The sequence below is a fragment of the Rhinolophus sinicus genome, chromosome X, assembly GCF_036562045.2.
Source record: "Rhinolophus sinicus isolate RSC01 chromosome X, ASM3656204v1, whole genome shotgun sequence".
Taxonomy (NCBI): domain Eukaryota; kingdom Metazoa; phylum Chordata; class Mammalia; order Chiroptera; family Rhinolophidae; genus Rhinolophus; species Rhinolophus sinicus.
Genome location: NC_133768.1, coordinates 78,024,499 through 78,041,725, shown reverse-complemented (window position 1 = coordinate 78,041,725; position 17,227 = coordinate 78,024,499). Strand labels below are relative to the sequence as shown.

Below are 17,227 nucleotides of genomic sequence, written 5' to 3'. Positions count from 1 at the left end.
TGAAGTAAAAAGAGTTAAATTATTAGCTAGTATGCTAAGCCCTGTGGGGAATACAAAATAAATAAAATATGGTTCCTTTTCTATCCCAACAATAGATTATCTTTTTAGTTCATAGGCTGATCAATGGTTTGTGGAATTTTAGAATTAAGAAACCATGGAATCCATTCTTTTTATTCTATGGATAGGAAACAGAGGTTCAAGTAGATTGTGATTTTTCCCAAGATTATAATAGCAGAGCTAATAATAATAGCAGAGCTAAGGATTGAACCCAACCCTCCAGATGCCTGTCAAGTGTTCTCCACTATGCTGACCTGCCCTTTAATGATGAGCCTACAGTAGTGACATCTGCATTATAATATAAAGCAGTAGCAGTGTGGGAGAGGAACAAATTTTCCTCTACTCTCAGGGGTTTTCTGGCTAGTCTAATAATCAAATAAACACGAGACAGATTAGCAAGAGAAAATAAACAAATTTATTACATAAATATGTATGGAAACCCCATATATAAGATAGAGTCAGGAACCACACACATGCACAAGAGGTTCATTCAGAGATAGAAAGGGGAATTGAGGTATATGAGACATCCTGAGCTAGGGATGAGGTAATGCACCTTGGGGGCTTCAAAGGGTCATTCCAGGATGTTAAGAAGAACAAACATTTAATAAATAGAAGTCTGCCCTACTTTATAGTTAGTAGATAAAGGGAGGGGCCGAAGCTTCTCTTGAGCCTAAAGCCTTAACTGCCTTAAGGTCAAAGTAATCTGCATACCATTGAGGCACATCTTGGGGTGGCTCGTTCTGAACCCCCACAACAGCAATATAATTTTTAAAAGATGATAAACTAGAAGTGTTTTTTTTTCTTTTTAAACACAGCATATTATAGAATCCTTGAGCCTAACTATTCTGTTTAGGTTTATTTCTTTAATTTTTTATAATTCATCAATGGTTTCTGTGTATCTTATTATAGTAAATATCTTTTATCAAAGCTGAGAAATTGCATGTTATAAAACATTTCTTTTTAATAACTGCTTTGTGAATCTATTGTGTTCTTAAAAAGTTGCCAAAACTTTACTCTCCCTTTTCTCCACCCCCTCCAAAATATTATTGATGGAAATTGTCTTTTAGGGACATAAAAATAATTGTTTTCTGGCTCCACTGGTCAAATCTGGGATTAAAAATTATACTATTTTTAAAGAACCATAAAGAAATTTTTAAAGAACCACAAAGAAAATGGTTTAATGTTAAAGGGTAGCAGAATATGCCATCCCAAAGTATGGCACTTTGACATAAGGATTATTTTGAGCTGGTAGCAATTGAGAAGCCTCAGAAACAAGAAAACTGTCTGCTCTCCCCTTATTTGCTTAAAAGTATTTGTAAAGGTGTACCCCTCCCCTCTGTACCAGGAAAGGCAGAAGTTAACCACTAGAGACAACTCTAGACCCTTTATAGCCTGGAGTCCCATCAGAGAAATCTACATGACCACTAATTAGTCCTTATGGTCCAGTAGTTCTCCCATATATTTACCTTCCAGCAATTTGCTACCGGAGAAACTCAAAGTCCTGTTCCTTTGTCTTGTCACTTCTCTGAAAAGTTATTGTTCTTTTGTTAAGATGCTACTGTGTTTCCCCAAAAATAAAACCTAGCCAGACAATCAGATCTAATGCCTCTTTTGGAGCAAAAATTAACATGACCGGGTCTTAAGACCTGGTATACTATAACATAATGTAATACAATATACTATACTATACTATACTATACTATACTATACTATACTATACTATAAAGTAATATAATACCGGGTCTTATATTAGTTTTTGCTCCAAAAGACGCATTAGAGCTGATTGTCTGGCTAGGTCTTATTTTTGGGGAAACACAGTATGTAAGCTCAGGTTCTAACCACCTTTTTCAGTTACTCATCACTGAGTACTGATGTTTAGAAAATTCACACTATGTTGCCTAGTTTCTTCAAGATCCTTAGTGAGTATAGTGAAGAGCTTCATTTATCCAAGAGTATTGTGAGGGTCCAGAACTAGTCACCCCAAAATGTGCCTCTGTCATATGCAGATTGTTTTTGCGCTAAGGGCAACTTTAGCTGTAGGCTCAAGAGAAACTCCTGCCCCTCCCCACTTAACTACCTAGAATTTGAATTAGAGGCCTTGCCCATAAGATATTATGAGAAATAACTTCTTTTGACCTACGAATAGGACAGAGAAAACTTCTGTTTACTAAAGGTCTGCTCTTATCATCCTGCAACGACCTTTGGAAGCCACCAAGGCACCTTACCTCATCCCTAGCTCAGGATATGTTACATACAGAGGGTGCCAAAAAATGTATACACATTTTAAGAAAGGAAAACTATATTAATTGTAATACTCAATATATACCGATAACAAAAGATTAATACAAGTCACGTTTGAATTCTGCAATTACAAGAGGTGCTCAAAGTGGTTACCATCAGCGTCTAGACACTTCTATTTTCAGCAAACTACTGCTTGAGCAACGTTGACCAAAGTGTCCACTTGTATACATTTTTTTGGCACCCCCGGTATATACCCGTGTTCCCTTTCTATTTCTGAACCTCTCGTGCATGTGGGGTTTTTGACTCTCCTGTATGTGGGGTTCCCATACATACGTATGTATTAAATTTGGTCATTTTCTCTTGTTATCTGTCTCATGTCTATTTGATTATTAGCCCAGCCAGAAGATCCTTGGGGATAGAGTAAAGTTTGATCCTCCCCCCCACATTTGGTGCTGTGAACAAGATAAACTCACTGGCTGGAAACCTGCACTTCCCCACGAGGCTGCCTCAGATGAGGAGATCCTGGGGCACCTGACATAGGCCAGCAGAAGATAAGGATTCTTACCTTGTCAGAACACCTCCAGATCTCTGTCTGCAAGAACCAGTGGTAACAAAAGTCATAAGAATCTTTTTCTCTCTTAAATTTAGATTGGCAGGAGAAAATAGTTGTGAAACTATTTTTTTGGACTAACAATTCTTGCTTAGTTGGTATGAGTACTCATGGGTTTGTTTTTCTCTGTCTCTGTCTGGTTTCTCTCCTTTCATCTTGTTATATGTCCTGAGAGCTTGACCTTATCAATAGTGAGAATATTTTCTTTCTGTCCTCTATCATCCAGAGGGTGCACTTGCCAAGGCACACCTTGCTCTCTATCTGGCCATGACAAGCTCTCAAGGGAGTTTCCTGTGGCTATCACATTCCTCCCAGAGCTGGCCTATTGTCTCTGCCAGCTGGATGATACATATGCATATGGCGGGCAGCCAAACAGGCTGTGGATCCAAGGTTAGGGAATCTTAGCTGTATTCTGTTCAAGGGGGGAAAGCACGTGATTCCCTGAGTTTTGGAACACTTGTTGAAAGACAGGGCTCCCCATCTTTCTTAGGTTACCTCTGGGAGTAAACTTTATCTTGCAAAGGTGGAATCTTTCTGCATTCTCTTTTGGAAATGCCTCTTGAATCCATTGTATTAGTTTGAGTCGCTATAGATCCTATCATCAAGGCCAGGCAATGGATCCTTTTAATTGGAAAAAGTAAATTGAAAAAAAATTTTTTTCTTAGAGAGCTCTCATAATACCTAATCATTAAGATTCTCTTAATAACTCTGAGACTGTTTCTGTTGCAGAATATCGGTGAGGACCGAGAGACACAAACAGCACCCAGAGGGCAAGGAAAACTCAGCTTTATTACACTAGTGGGCCCAGTGGGATATTTCCCAAAGAACTGAGCACTGACTGGGGTCAGGGGTTTTACTTTTATATGCTTAGGCCTCTGGGTTGAGGGGGGGAAGTCTGGCTGGGGTGCCAGGGAGATCTGTCCCTAGCAGCTGTGATCCCTCAACTTTGTTTTGACAGGGAGGCCTCTAACTATACTGCGTGTAGGAGTCATCTCTGATAAGGTATGGGAAGAGGAGGGGGCAGAGCTCTTAGGGGGAGCTTGCCGGGGACATGTCCAATAAGGGGGAGATTGAGCTTTTAGGGGGGGTCTGCCGGAAAAACCTCAACATTTCTAATTAGTTTGTTCATTTATTCTGTTCTTTAGATTCCACATATAAGTGAGATCGTATAGCATTTGTCTTTCTCCGTCTGACTTATTTCACTTAGCATAATGTTCTCTAGGTCCATCCATATTGTTGCAAATGGTAAGATTTTATTCTTCTTTATGGCCGAGTAATACTCCATTGTATAAATGTACCACAGTTTCATAATCCAGTCGTCTACCGATGAAAAAACTGAGGGTTGCTAGATGGGAGGTGGGTGGGGATGAGGGAGAAGGTAAGGGGCTTAGAAAGCATAAGTTAGTAACCACAATATTGCCATGGGGATACGAAAGACAGTTTGAGGAATATAATCAATAATGTTGTAAACATTTTGTAGGGTGTCAGATGGGCACTTGTCTTATTAGGGAGACTACTTCATGGTAGACTACTTCAGTGTAGATGCCTGACCACTGCAGTGTACACCTGAAGCTGAAGCTGAATAATACTGAATGTCAACTATAATTATACACATGATATAATAATACTGAATGTTAACTATAATTATATACACATATATATATATATATATACACACACACACACATATATTCATTCACAGGATGTGGACTATAGCATAGGGAATAGAGTCAAAGGAATTGTAACAGCTATATATGATGTCAGAAGGGTAGTAGATTGGGGAGGGTGGTTATAACTTTGTGAGAGGTGTAAATGTCTAACTATTACATTATTTTGTATACCCGAAACTAATAAAAAAAGTTATCTTAATAAGATGGAAGGACAGAACTTAGGACAAAAATCAAAGCCCACTCAGATCCCTCCCTATTTGCCTTCAGAAATTTGCAGTTAGTCTAAAAATCAGGACATTGGAAGTACAATTGTCCTGCACATAAGAAGAAAAATGAAAGAAAAAGAATGGTAAAATCTTACTTAAAGAAAACCTGGATCAAATATATGGTGATAGAAGGAGAACTGACTCTGGATGGTGAACACAAAATGTGAGTTTTAGATGATGTAATACAGAATTGTACACCTGAAATCTATGTAAATTTACTAACAATTGTCACCCTAATAAACTTTAATTTAAAAAAAAGAAGAAAACCTAAAATTGTTATGTTCTAAGATCTCGGCTTGGTAACTGTGAGGTTGGAAACTCCGAAATATGGCCAGATAGAAATGTGAGATGAACTCTGTTTATGGCTAGGGTCCTACAGAACTGCTGCCATCCCTCAAGGAAATTATCATCTAAACTTACAATGTCTATTGTGAAAATTAGAAAAAAAAACAAACTAACTGGGCTAAATAAAGCAAACATTGATGGGGTTAAAACAAAGATTTTAATACAGCACAAAGTCTGAATGGGCCAAACTGACCCCCTTCTGGTCACCCAAGACTAAAGAGTCCCAAACAAGTCTGCTCTGTTTATCCCAGCTTGGAGAAATTTAAAAGACTGGAAGGATATAATTACAATGAGAAACCTGACCACCAATCACTTGGGGCGGCAGTCAGGCTGGTTAAATCAAGTAAAAGATTGATAACAGGGCCAGGGTCCTTTGGCTTGACCCCTCGCTGGAGACTCAAAGCCTTTTTACTCATGAGTGGGTAAAATGATCAGGAGATAGAAAAGAGCAATTTCCAGGACGCTTTGATACAGGAATTGATGAACTGTAGTACCAAAACCCATTGGTGAAGCCATGACTCGGGCTACAATTAGGTTAGAAGAACATGGAAATGTAAGGATTGATAAGATTATGAAAATTGGAATGTTTAAACAGGCTTCATATTTTTAAAAGTTATGTCAACTTTAATTGATTGCATCTCTTTTACCTGATTGAATGTGGAAATACACATTGTGTCTTTTTGGGGGAGCTGGGACATGAAGTCTGTCAGTTGTTTCTTTTGGCTATCAGAGGAAAAGGCTCTAATAACCATTTTGTGCCCTCTTGGATCCATGGAATTATTTAATAATGCCAGAAGTAGTTACTGTTTGTCCCAGATGAAACCTGATAAGATATTTGAAAGGATTTAATAACTTTTCTCAGAAATTTGGCCAAATAAAAAACTAATGTCAGAGCCTGATAGGAATTTATTTTATTTGTTTTGATTTTGAACCCTCTCCCTAAACTAAAATAAAACTATATACCCAGAGGGAAAGAAACAAATTAGAGATGATGTAGTTCAAGAGGTAGGTCAAACTATGATGTCACTTCAGTTTCAAAATTTTGAGAGCAATTGTTATCATACAAATCTTTGTCAAACCAGAAATGCAGCTGTCCTGCGGGGAAGCCTGCGGGGTCTCTGCTCCCGCTCCCCATACAAGAACGCAGGATATGGTGAGGCCAAAAAGGAACACCCACGGAGCCATAGGTAGGGGAGTCATACCACTATATTCTCTCTGGCGGCACTACACTCTCACTGGAGGCTGGATCCACACTGTCCGCAAACCGCCATCCACGCTTGCCAGCCCAGCCGCCATCTTCTTGCTAGCCCCCATTCTTCTCCCTTCTCTCCTCGCGTAGCCACAGCAGTTATATTGTGGCCAATGGCTCACTGGTTACAGCTGACGGCCAACTAGCCACAGCTGATGGCCATGCAATCACAGTTGGCCATTTACTACCTGAGCCAGCACCTGTCTATGTGAGGCCGAGAGCCTGGAAACTGCTGTCTGGGGCTCTGCCCCCACAGCAGCTCTAGAAGCAATTCAAGCCCACCTAGCTTTATCATCTCCAATTCCTAAGACTGAAGAGAAAATGGGAGACTAGGGTATTTTTGTATTTGTTTCAGGTGTACAAAACAATGTAATAGTTAGACATTTATCATTTAATATATGTATGTATATGTATGTTTATATATATGTGTGTGTATATATATATGTGTGTGTATATATATATATATATATATATATATATATATATATATATAATTGTAGTTGACATTCATTATTCTTCAGCTTCAGCTTCAGGTGTACAGTGCAGTGATCAGGCATTTACATCATCCCTGAGGTGGTCTCCCTAATGAGACAAGTGTCCATCGGATACCCTACAAAAACTTTACAACATTATTGATTACATTCCCCAAATTGACTTTTCGTGTCCCGTGGCAATCTTGTGGTTACTGACTGTGCTTTCTAATCCCCTCACCTTTCCCCTTATCCCACCTCCCCTCCCATCTAGAACCCTCAATTTTCTCTCTATGTCTCTGAGACTGTTTCTGATTAGTTCATTTATTCTTTACTTTAGATTCCACATATAAGTGAGATCATATGGTATTTGTCTTTCTCTGTCTAACTTATTTCACTTAATGTTCTCTAGGTCCATCCATATTGTTGCAAAAGGTAAGATTTCATTCTTCTTTGTGGTTGCATAATATTCCATTATATAAGTGTACCACACTTTCTTAATCCAGTCGTATACCAATGGGCATTTCGGTTGTTTCCATGTCTTGGCTATTGTGTATAGTGCTGCAATAAACATAGGGGTGCATAAATTTTTTTTGAATTAGAGTTTTGGATTTCTCTGGATAGATACTGTCATGCGGGGTGGCCTGCGGGGTCTCTGGTCCGGCTCCCCACATAAGAACGCAGGATATGATGAGGCCAAAAAGGACCACCCACGGAGCCATAGGTAGGGGAGTCATACCACTATAGTTTCACTGGCGGCTGGGTTGGAGAAATAGGAAACAGGAGCCACACGATCCGCAACCCTCCGCGGCTTGCTGGCTCAGCCACCATCTTCTTGCTAGACCCCATTTTCTGCTAGCATAGCCACAGCAGTTATATTAGTGGCCAATGGCTCACTGGTTACAGCTGACGGCCAACTAGCCACAGCTGATGGCCATCCAATCACAGTTGATGGCCATTTACTACCTGAGTGAGCACCTTTCCACGTGAAGGTGAGAGCCTGGAAACTGCACTCCTTGCTCTGTCCCCACAGATACCTAGCAGTACAATTTCTGGGTCATAAGGTAGTTGCATTTTCAGATTTTTGAGATACCTCCATATTGTTTTCCATACTGGCTGCACCAATCTGCAATCTCACAAACAGTGCACAAGGGTTCCCTTTTCTCCACATCCTCGCCAGCACTTATTGTTTATTGATTTCTTGAGGATAGCCATTTTGACTGGAGTGAGGTGGTATCTCATTGTGGTTTTTATTTGCATTTCTCTAATGATTGGTGAGGTTGAGCATTTTTTCATATGTCTGTTTGCCTTCTGTATGTCCTCTGTAGAAAACTGTCTCTTCATGTCCTCTGCACATTTTAATTGAGTTGTTTGTTTTTTTACTATAAAATACCTAGGGTATTTTTGAAAGCACAAACTCCTTCTATGGCTCCAAGGCTCCCTTGCCATGGACAAATACAAATCTTAGGTGTTTTCTCCACAAAGCTTCAGCCATCTACACAGGCAATCTTAATTTGTCTGCAATAAACACAGTTTGGATCCAACTGTTCCTTTATGTTATCTTATCCATCCTATGTCAGTAATTTTAAATTCAAGGCTAGGAGGTTTCTTTTTGTGTCTGTTTGTATGTTTATGTGTGTTATGTGGTATTTTCTACCTCCAGATAGTATTGTTGATTCATAAAAAAAGGAGCGCTATTAAATTAGATTAAACAAAGGCTTATATGAGATTTCTCAAAATAAGAGAAACCCAAATGCTTTTCAGAATCACATGATCTGGGAAAATATTTGATACTAAAGCTGGTTTGAGTTTTGTTTGGTTAAATAGACATATCTTTAGAATAATCAGCATTAAGTAATACTTTTATTCTACCTGGGTTTGCTAGTCAAATAAGTTCATGTTCTCTCTGTTGCAAAATTTGTCAGCAAGAAAAGTAATTTGGTATATTGAAATTTTCATAAGTAATCTAACCTTAATTGTTAGGAGTAAGTAAATTAAATAAACATAAGTAGGATAACAGGCTTCTTTTTAGATGAGTGCTTCAGCGATAATTATATGTTAAAATGTTTTTTTAATTCTCTTTGGTAACTTGAAACTAAAGTTTTGCTAGACAAATTAAATGATAGATATTCATGGAATGTCTAGACCATTTCCAAATAAGATAAAGTAATAAAACATTATCTACCAAACATTAGGTTTATCTCCTTGTCGTGCGGGGAGGCCTGCGGGGTCTCAGCTCCCGCTCCCCATACAAGAACGCAGGATATGGTGAGGCCAAAAAGGAACACCCACGGAGCCATAGGTAGGGGAGTCATACCACTATATTCTCTCTGGCGGCACTACACTCTCACTGGAGGCTGGATCCACACTGTCCGCAAACCGCCATCCACGCTTGCCAGCCCAGCCGCCATCTTTTTGTTAGCCCCCATTCTTTTCTCTTCTCTCCCTCTCCCTTCTCTCTCTGCTAGCGTAGCCACAGCAGTTATATTAGTGGCCAATGGCTCACTGGTTACAGCTGACGGCCAACTAGCCACAGCTGATGGCCATCCAATCACATTGATGGCCATTTACTACCTGAGCCAGCACCTGTCTATGTGAGGCCGAGAGCCTGGAAACTTCTTTCTGGGGCTCTGCCCCCACAAGCCCCGTGGAGAGGTGGAAAGATGTGGACGGTTCCCCAACCAGCACAGGCCGGAGAAAGTGAAGGTCGTTGCAGCCCTGTGGGCCGGGGAAGTTCCTGCTCAGGCAGCCCGGATGCGGGACTTATAGTCCCAGGAGGTAACGCTTGCTGAGTCCTCCGTGGGAGATGAGGGTGAGGTCACGGTCGTCCCTCACTCCCAGGACAGCCCTGGCGAATGACTATGGACTATGGGGAATTGCCTTCCATCCCTAATTTAATGGACCGCTTGACTGTTTGTTTGGGAACTGTTGTTAGTGGAACTGGGGGATATTTGCTTTTGTCTCTTGACTGGCCGCCATTGAGAATATGTAAGCACCTTGATTGTGAGTCGCTGTTGTTCCAGCAGGGTACCCTGAGAGGCACAGAGAGAGTGGCGGTGCCCTGAGAGCCCTGGCTGTGTCCAGGAAGTATGGCTGTGCCCACAGAGAGTGGCAGTGCCCTGAGAAATCCTAGCTGTGCCCGGGGAAACTAGTGGTACCCTAAGAAGTCCAGGAAGTCTGGCCATGCCCAGAAGTACTGGTGGTGCCCTGAGAAACCCTGGCTGTGTCCGGGAAGACAGGTGGTACCCTAAGAAGTCCAGGAAGTCTGGCCGTGCCCAGAAGCACTGGTGGTGCCCTGAGAAACCCTGGCTGTGTCCGGGAAGACAGGTGGTACCCTAAGAAGTCCAGGAAGTCTGGCCGTGCCCAGAAGCACTGGTGGTGCCCTGAGAAACCCTGGCTGTGCCCAGAGAGCCTGGCTGTGTCCAGGATATTGCATTCACCCCCAGGCTCCTCGCACAGGTCCCCTCGCGGAAGACGCTTGTCGCGTAGATTGTGAGGCGAGAGCCTGTAGGGGTGGAGTGTGGGGGCAGAGCCTCAGAAAGTAGTTTCCAGGCTCTCGGCCTCACATAGACAGGTGCTGGCTCAGGTAGTAAATGGCCAACTGTGATTGCATGGCCATCAGCTGTGGCTATTTGGCCGTCAGCTGTAACCAGTGAGCCATTGGCCACTAATGTAACTGCTGTGGCTACGCTAGCAGAGGAGAGAGGAGAGAAGAATGGGGGCTAGCAAGAAGATGGCGGCTGGGCTGGCAAGCGTGGATGGCGGTTTGCGGACAGTGTGGATCCAGCCTCCAGTGAGAGTGTAGTGCCGCCAGAGAGAATATAGCGGTATGACTCCCCCATCTATGGCTCCGTGGGTGTTCCTTTTTGGCCTCACCATATCCTGCGTTCTTATGGGGGGAGCGGGACCAGAGACCCCGCAGGCCGCCCCGCATGACATCAACCTACTAGGACAAAGTACTTCCTTTTAACTTCTCTCAAAAATACACACACATCCCTTTTTTTTTCTTCTGTAATAACATTCCTTCTAAATCTTATAACCATAAAAATAATATTATTGATAATATGAAAGTTGTCTTATATACCTTCACCAATTATTAACAGTTCAGCTATATAAGTACAAGTTTTGAGAAAAGCCTAAATAACAAGTATAATTATCATCATTACTAATATTTTTAGCAGACCGGTAAAGACAAACAAATGGTTATTTTAAGTTCAATATCAATTATGTAGATATACAGGCCTTCTTGATGTCTTGGGATAGCTGTCTAACCCTGATGTCGGCGGCTTCCCGTCCTTGAGGAGTCTTTGATAACCACTTATAGGTCCCTTCTGACAAGGTTGGAGTCTTTAATTGATGTCCAATGGACAAAATTACCTGGTTGTTGTTAGGTCAGCTGTGGGCATGGTCAAAGCGGCCAGAAGCCAAAAATACCCCTCTGCCAAGTCAGACCCCTCCTCGCATGATAAAAACTGGGGGCCCTGGCGTTTCCCAGAAAAGACAGCAGACCCTGGTGCAATAAGCTCTGGATGCAGCCGCTCGCGCCCGATCTGCGCTGGGGGTGCCTGCTCATCTGCCACCTCACTCAGCCAACCCCCACCCCAAAAATCGCATATATGCCTCTGTCGTGCAGGAGACCCTGCTCGCTACGCCATTTGTCATGTGGGCAGCCTGTGGGGTCTCTGCTCCCGCTCCCCACACAAGAACGCAGGACATGGTGAGGCCAAAAAGGAACACCCACGGAGCCATAGGTAGGGGAGTCATACTAGTATATTCTTGCTGGTGGCTGGGTTGGAGAAACAGGAAACAGGAGCCACACAATTCTCAACCCTCACTGCGCCACTTGCAGGCTCAGCCACCATCTTCTTGCTAGCCCCCATCTTTTGCTAGCGTAGCAACAGCAGTTATATTAGTGGCCAGTGGCTCACTGGTTACAGCTGACGGCCAACTAGCCACAGCTGATGGCCATGCAATCACAGTTGATGGCCATTTACTACCTGAGCCAACACCTTTCTATGTGAGGCCGAGAGCCTGGAAACTGCTTTCTGAGGCTCCGCCCCCACAGCCTCCCTCCCTCTACCCTGGGCGCGACTTCACAGGCCTCGGTCTGCGGACTGGTGAACCTCGCTTGCCCGGTGGTAGCATAGAATAAAGCGCTCACTTTGCTCAAACCGCCTGACTCTCTTAGTCTCATTATCTCACCACAGGCCTTACAGTTGTGAGTCGTGGTCTTTGAAGTCTTCGTCTCCTGGGAGCACACTGAAGTGAATCAGTTACTAATTTATTAATTTCTTTAAGATAATTGATAAGTCTTTGATAATGTAGAATGTCTACTTTTAGTAAGGTTGGTTCCAATGTCCCTTCGCATAATGTGAACAGTGACTAATGAGGAGAAAGCCTGTGTTTACCAAAAGTATATCTCAGGTTGAGAAGCACTATAAGGAGAGCTTTTGGCTAAGGGAGATTAAAAGCTTCTGAAATTTTACCTGTTTAAGTTTTACTTTACTATTAGTACATTCTACCAATCCAGAGGGCTGAGGTGATAAGCACAATGAAAATGCTGTAAAATAAGCCAAATATTACAAATAGATTATATTATTGGCCCAGTGACATGAATCTCTCAGTTAGTATGTAACTCACAGGGAATTCTCCAGTTGGGGATGATGATGATAATGATGATGATGATGATGATGATTATAAGTAACTTACCTACCATTAAGGCTGTTGCTCTCCTGCAAGGGGATATCTCAACCCAGTGAGACAACATACAAATCATGGCTAACACATATTTGTAGTCTTGAGATTGGTGGCATTTGAATAAAATCCAATTACCATACCTCAAATGGACCTAAAGGAAAAGGGAAATGTCCTTGGGATTTTCCAGGGTTACATTTTGGACAGATAGAACATCTGCTATACATCTTATGAGCTACAGTAAGAGGTCTCTGATAATATTCTTTACTCCATGAAACCATCTTTCCAAGATCCCAATTCATTAGCTCATGTACATGCTAAGCTATATTTGTTTGGGTCAAAGTTTCCCACTTTTATTGACATATTTTCTTCTTCAATAGCTGTCCATTGGAACTATGAAACAGAGCCTTTTATGATTTAATAGGGAGAAGAAACATTCTCAAGTCTGGATGATTTGGCTGTTTATTGCTGCCAGTCTAGCTGCAGTATCAGCTAAATTATTTTCTTTTGCTTCCATGGTGGCAGCCTTAGATTGTCCTGGAATTTTGAAAATTGCCCATTGTTTTGGTTGCTGTATGATATCTAATTTAAATTCTGCAACCTGTTTTCCTTTCTGATGAGTTGCCCTGAGGAAGTTAAGAAGCCTTGCTGCTTCCACAACATTCCAAAGTTGTGAGCTATACTAAAGGTATAGCAACTGTCAGTGTAAGTATAGGCTATTTGATCTTTGGCTCATTTACAAGCTCCTGTTAGATCAGTTGGTTTAGCAGATCTTATTCAGGTAAATAAGAAACTTAAATTTATGTTTACCATGGAAGTTACTGCATATCCAACTTGGTAATATCCCTATTCATCTTTCAGATAAGAGTTAGCATTATCAATAAGGGTTTCCTGTAAATCATTCCTAGGATCAAGAAGGTGGTCAGTAAGCAAAACACAGTTGTGGATGTCTTTATCCTGTAAAGAGGGTAATAAAGTTGCTGGGTCAGACTGTTTCATTGACTTAAAATAGTATTAGGCACAGGAAGCAAGAGTACTTTATAAAGAAGCCAGTCAGCTGAGAGAAGTGTTGAGTTCAGTAAGGATTTAACAGAATGAGTAACAAATAAAGCAGCACCTATAACTATCTCTTCTGTTTGCATAACATGACTGTAGCAGAGATGGCTGTCATGCAGGAAGAGAACCCTTTAACTACTGAGTTTAACTGTCTAGAGCTTCTTTAGCTTGTTTCCCTTCAGGGTTCCATTGAGTTGGATCAGAGTGACCTGATTTTAATAAGATATATAGAGGCTGGGCCATTAATGAAAAATTTGGAACCTAATTGAGACAGCATTTAATTAGACCCAGGAATCCTTTAAGCTGTTTTTGTTCTTTGAAGAGGAAAGGATATTATTCCTCTAAGTCTATGTTAATTGGTAGCCTATCTTTAGATATTAGATAACCGAGGTATTTTACTTGGGGTAAAGAGAATCAAAGCTTGTCCTTTGAGTCCCTATGTCTTTTATGACTAGCTATTGTAATAGGTAAGTTGTGTCCTCTTAGGAATCTAATATGTCCTTGAGCATAAGAGTAAATCATTCACATATTGGATTAGAGTAGAATTTCTGGGAAATTCAACGTTATTCAAAGCAGCCTTTAGTATCTGAGAGAAATAGGTGGGACTCTCTGTATAGCCCTGGGGCATTATTGTCCAAGTAAACTCTGATCTTCCGGAATGGAAAATCAATTATAAACCACCCATCCCTTTAAAGATAATCTTGTATAATGAGCAAATTTCAGCTAGTGCATCAGGCCTTAAAAGATATTGGCAAATATAAGGTAGAGGCAAAGTATTATCAGTAGTTATTTAAATAGGAGTGGCTGCCTTAACCTTGCCAATATCTGTACTGGAAAAAGCATAAGTTGCATTGGAATATCCTGCAACAAACATTCAGTCAGTCTCAAGACTAGTTTTCTCTCATGTACTTTTTCTAAGATCATTGTTTTTCCAATCTGATTCATTTAGTTCTAACTAAGTACATTTCACCCTTCTGGGAGAAGGATATGTGAGCATTATTGGTCAGAAAGTCTTACACTATCAGGTGACTTGGGGAAGATTTGAGTGGTAAAAATATATGTTGCCCCTTAACATTCCCTAGTTGGAAGGGAACAGGGTTTGATTAAAAAAAAAAACAAAAAAAAAACAGACATCGGTTGATTAGATATCCCTACCATTTGTACAGAAGCTTTATTCCAAGGGAGAGGGTAACTTAGCCAAGTGGTGTTAACAGATAAAGTAGCCCCAGTGTTAGTAAGAAGGGGAAATGCCCGTATAGTCCTTAGAGTTTTCCTATGCTCGCTTCTATTTCTTTTATTTTTCTAAATCCCATTTCAGTTTTGTACAATCCTTAAGGTAACCTGACTTTTTACAATAGAAGCAGACTGCTCTATAGGAGTTTCCCTAGCAAAACTCATTTAGTAATTTTGTTGCTTTTCTCTCAGAAACCAGTAGGTGCACTAATTGAAATAAATCAGAAAAGCCAAGATTATATGTTCTAACAGTTAATTCAAATTCTTTTGTGAACTCATCAGGATCCTAGAGAGGGTTGGGGGAATCTTTAGTAGATTCCTTAGTTCTGCCTGCATATAACCTCTGATTCCTTTCTGCTCAAGACCAGCTCCTCTCCAAAGGGAGCTGCGACAGAGGTGCAGAAAAAAGAGATGGAGGAAAAGGAGAGCAAGTCCAAACAAAGTAAAGCACACAGTGGGACAGTTGGAGAAGAGGGAAAAGTGGGGTGTTGGCATTGAGCAGTGTGGGGGCGGAGCCCCAGAGAGTAGTTTCCAGGCTCTCGGCCTCACATAGACAGGTGCTGGCTCAGGTAGTAAATGGCCAACTGTGATTGCATGGCCATCAGCTGTGGCTAGTTGGCCGTCAGCTGTAACCAGTGAGCCATTGGCCACAATATAACTGCTGTGGCTAGAGGGAGAGAAGGAAGAAGAGGAGGAAAAATGGGGGCTAGCAAGAAGATGGTGGCTGGGCTGGCAAGTGTGGATGGCGGTTTGCGGACAGTGTGGATCCAGCCTCCAGTGAGAGTATAGTGCCGCCGGCGAGAATATACTAAGTATGACTCCCCTACCTATGGCTCCGTGGGTGTTCCTTTTCGGCCTCACCATATCCTGCGTTCTTGTGTGGGGAGCGGGAGTGGAGACCCCGCAGGCCTCCCTGCACGACAAATGGCGCAGCGAGCAGGGTACGGTGCTGGCCAAAGCTCTCCGAAGGACAGTGGAGCAGTCTGTGTGTATGAACACTCAGTCTCAGGAAGACCAGGAGGAGCAGCTGCCGGAGAGCTGGACCCCCGTGGAGGGGTGGGAGGACGTGGACGGTTCTCCCACCAGCACAGGAAAAGCCATGCAGCTGCTGGAGAGATGGAGCCCCGTGGAGAGGTGGAAAGATGTGGACGGTTCCCCAACCAGCACAGGCCGGAGAAAGCAAAGGTCGTTGTGGCCCTGTGGGCTGGGAGGTTCCTGCTCAGGCAGCCCGCATGCAGGATTTGTAGTCCCAGGAGGTAACGCTTGCTGAGTCCTCCGTGGGAGATAAGGGTGAGGTCAAGGTCGTCCTTCACCCCAGGACAGCCCTGGCGAATGACTATGGACTATGGGTGTAATGCAGGGAGACCTGCGGGGGATCCTGCTCACAGCGCCATTTGTCGTGCGGGACGGCCTGCGGGGTCTCTGCTCCCGCTCCGCTCATAACGCAGGATATGGTGAGGCCAAAAAGGAACACCCACGGAGCCATAGGTAGGGGAGTCATACCACTTTATTCTCTCTGGCGGCACTATACTCTCACTGGAGGCTGGATACACACTGTCCGCAAACCGCCATCCACGCTTGCCAGCCCAGCCGCCATCTTCTTGCTAGCCCCATCCTTCTTCTCTCCTTCTCTCCTCTCTCCTAGCGTAGCCACAGCAGTTATATTGTGGCCAATGGCTCACTGGTTACAGCTGACGGCCAACTAGCCACAGCTGATGGCCATGCAATCACAGTTGGCCATTTACTACCTGAGCCAGCACCTGTCTATGTGAGGCCGAGAGCCTGGAAACTACTCTCTGGGGCTCCGCCCCCACACTCCACCCCTACAGGCTCTCGCCTCACAATGACAAGCGTCTTCCATGAGGGACCTGTGCGAGGAGCCTGGAGGTGAATGCAATATCCTGGACACAGCCAGGCTCTCTGGGCACAGCCAGGGTTTCTCAGGGCACCACCAGTGCTTCTGGGCACTGCCAGACTTCCTGGACTTCTTAGGGTACCACCTGTCTTCCCGGACACAGCCAGGGTTTCTCAGGGCACCACCAGTACTCCTGGGCACTGCCAGACTTCCTGGACTTCTTAGGGTACCACCTGTCTTCCCGGACACAGCCAGGGTTTCTCAGGGCACCACCAGTACTCCTGGGCACAGCCAGACTTCCTGGACTTCTTAGGGTACCACCTGTCTTCCCGGACACAGCCAGGGTTTCTCAGGGCACCACCAGTACTCCTGGGCACTGCCAGACTTCCTGGACTTCTTAGGGTACCACCTGTCTTCCCGGACACAGCCAGGGTTTCTCAGGGCACCACCAGTACTCCTGGGCACAGCCAGACTTCCTGGA

At 43.1% G+C, this 17,227-nt stretch overlaps 1 long non-coding RNA gene across 1 annotated transcript in view; it reads left to right on the top strand.

Annotated features, from left to right (window-relative positions):
* Nucleotides 1-17,227, top strand: part of LOC141569671 (uncharacterized) — a 129,981-nt gene that overhangs the window by 5,828 nt on the left and 106,926 nt on the right. The gene's annotated exons all lie outside the window — the stretch shown is intronic.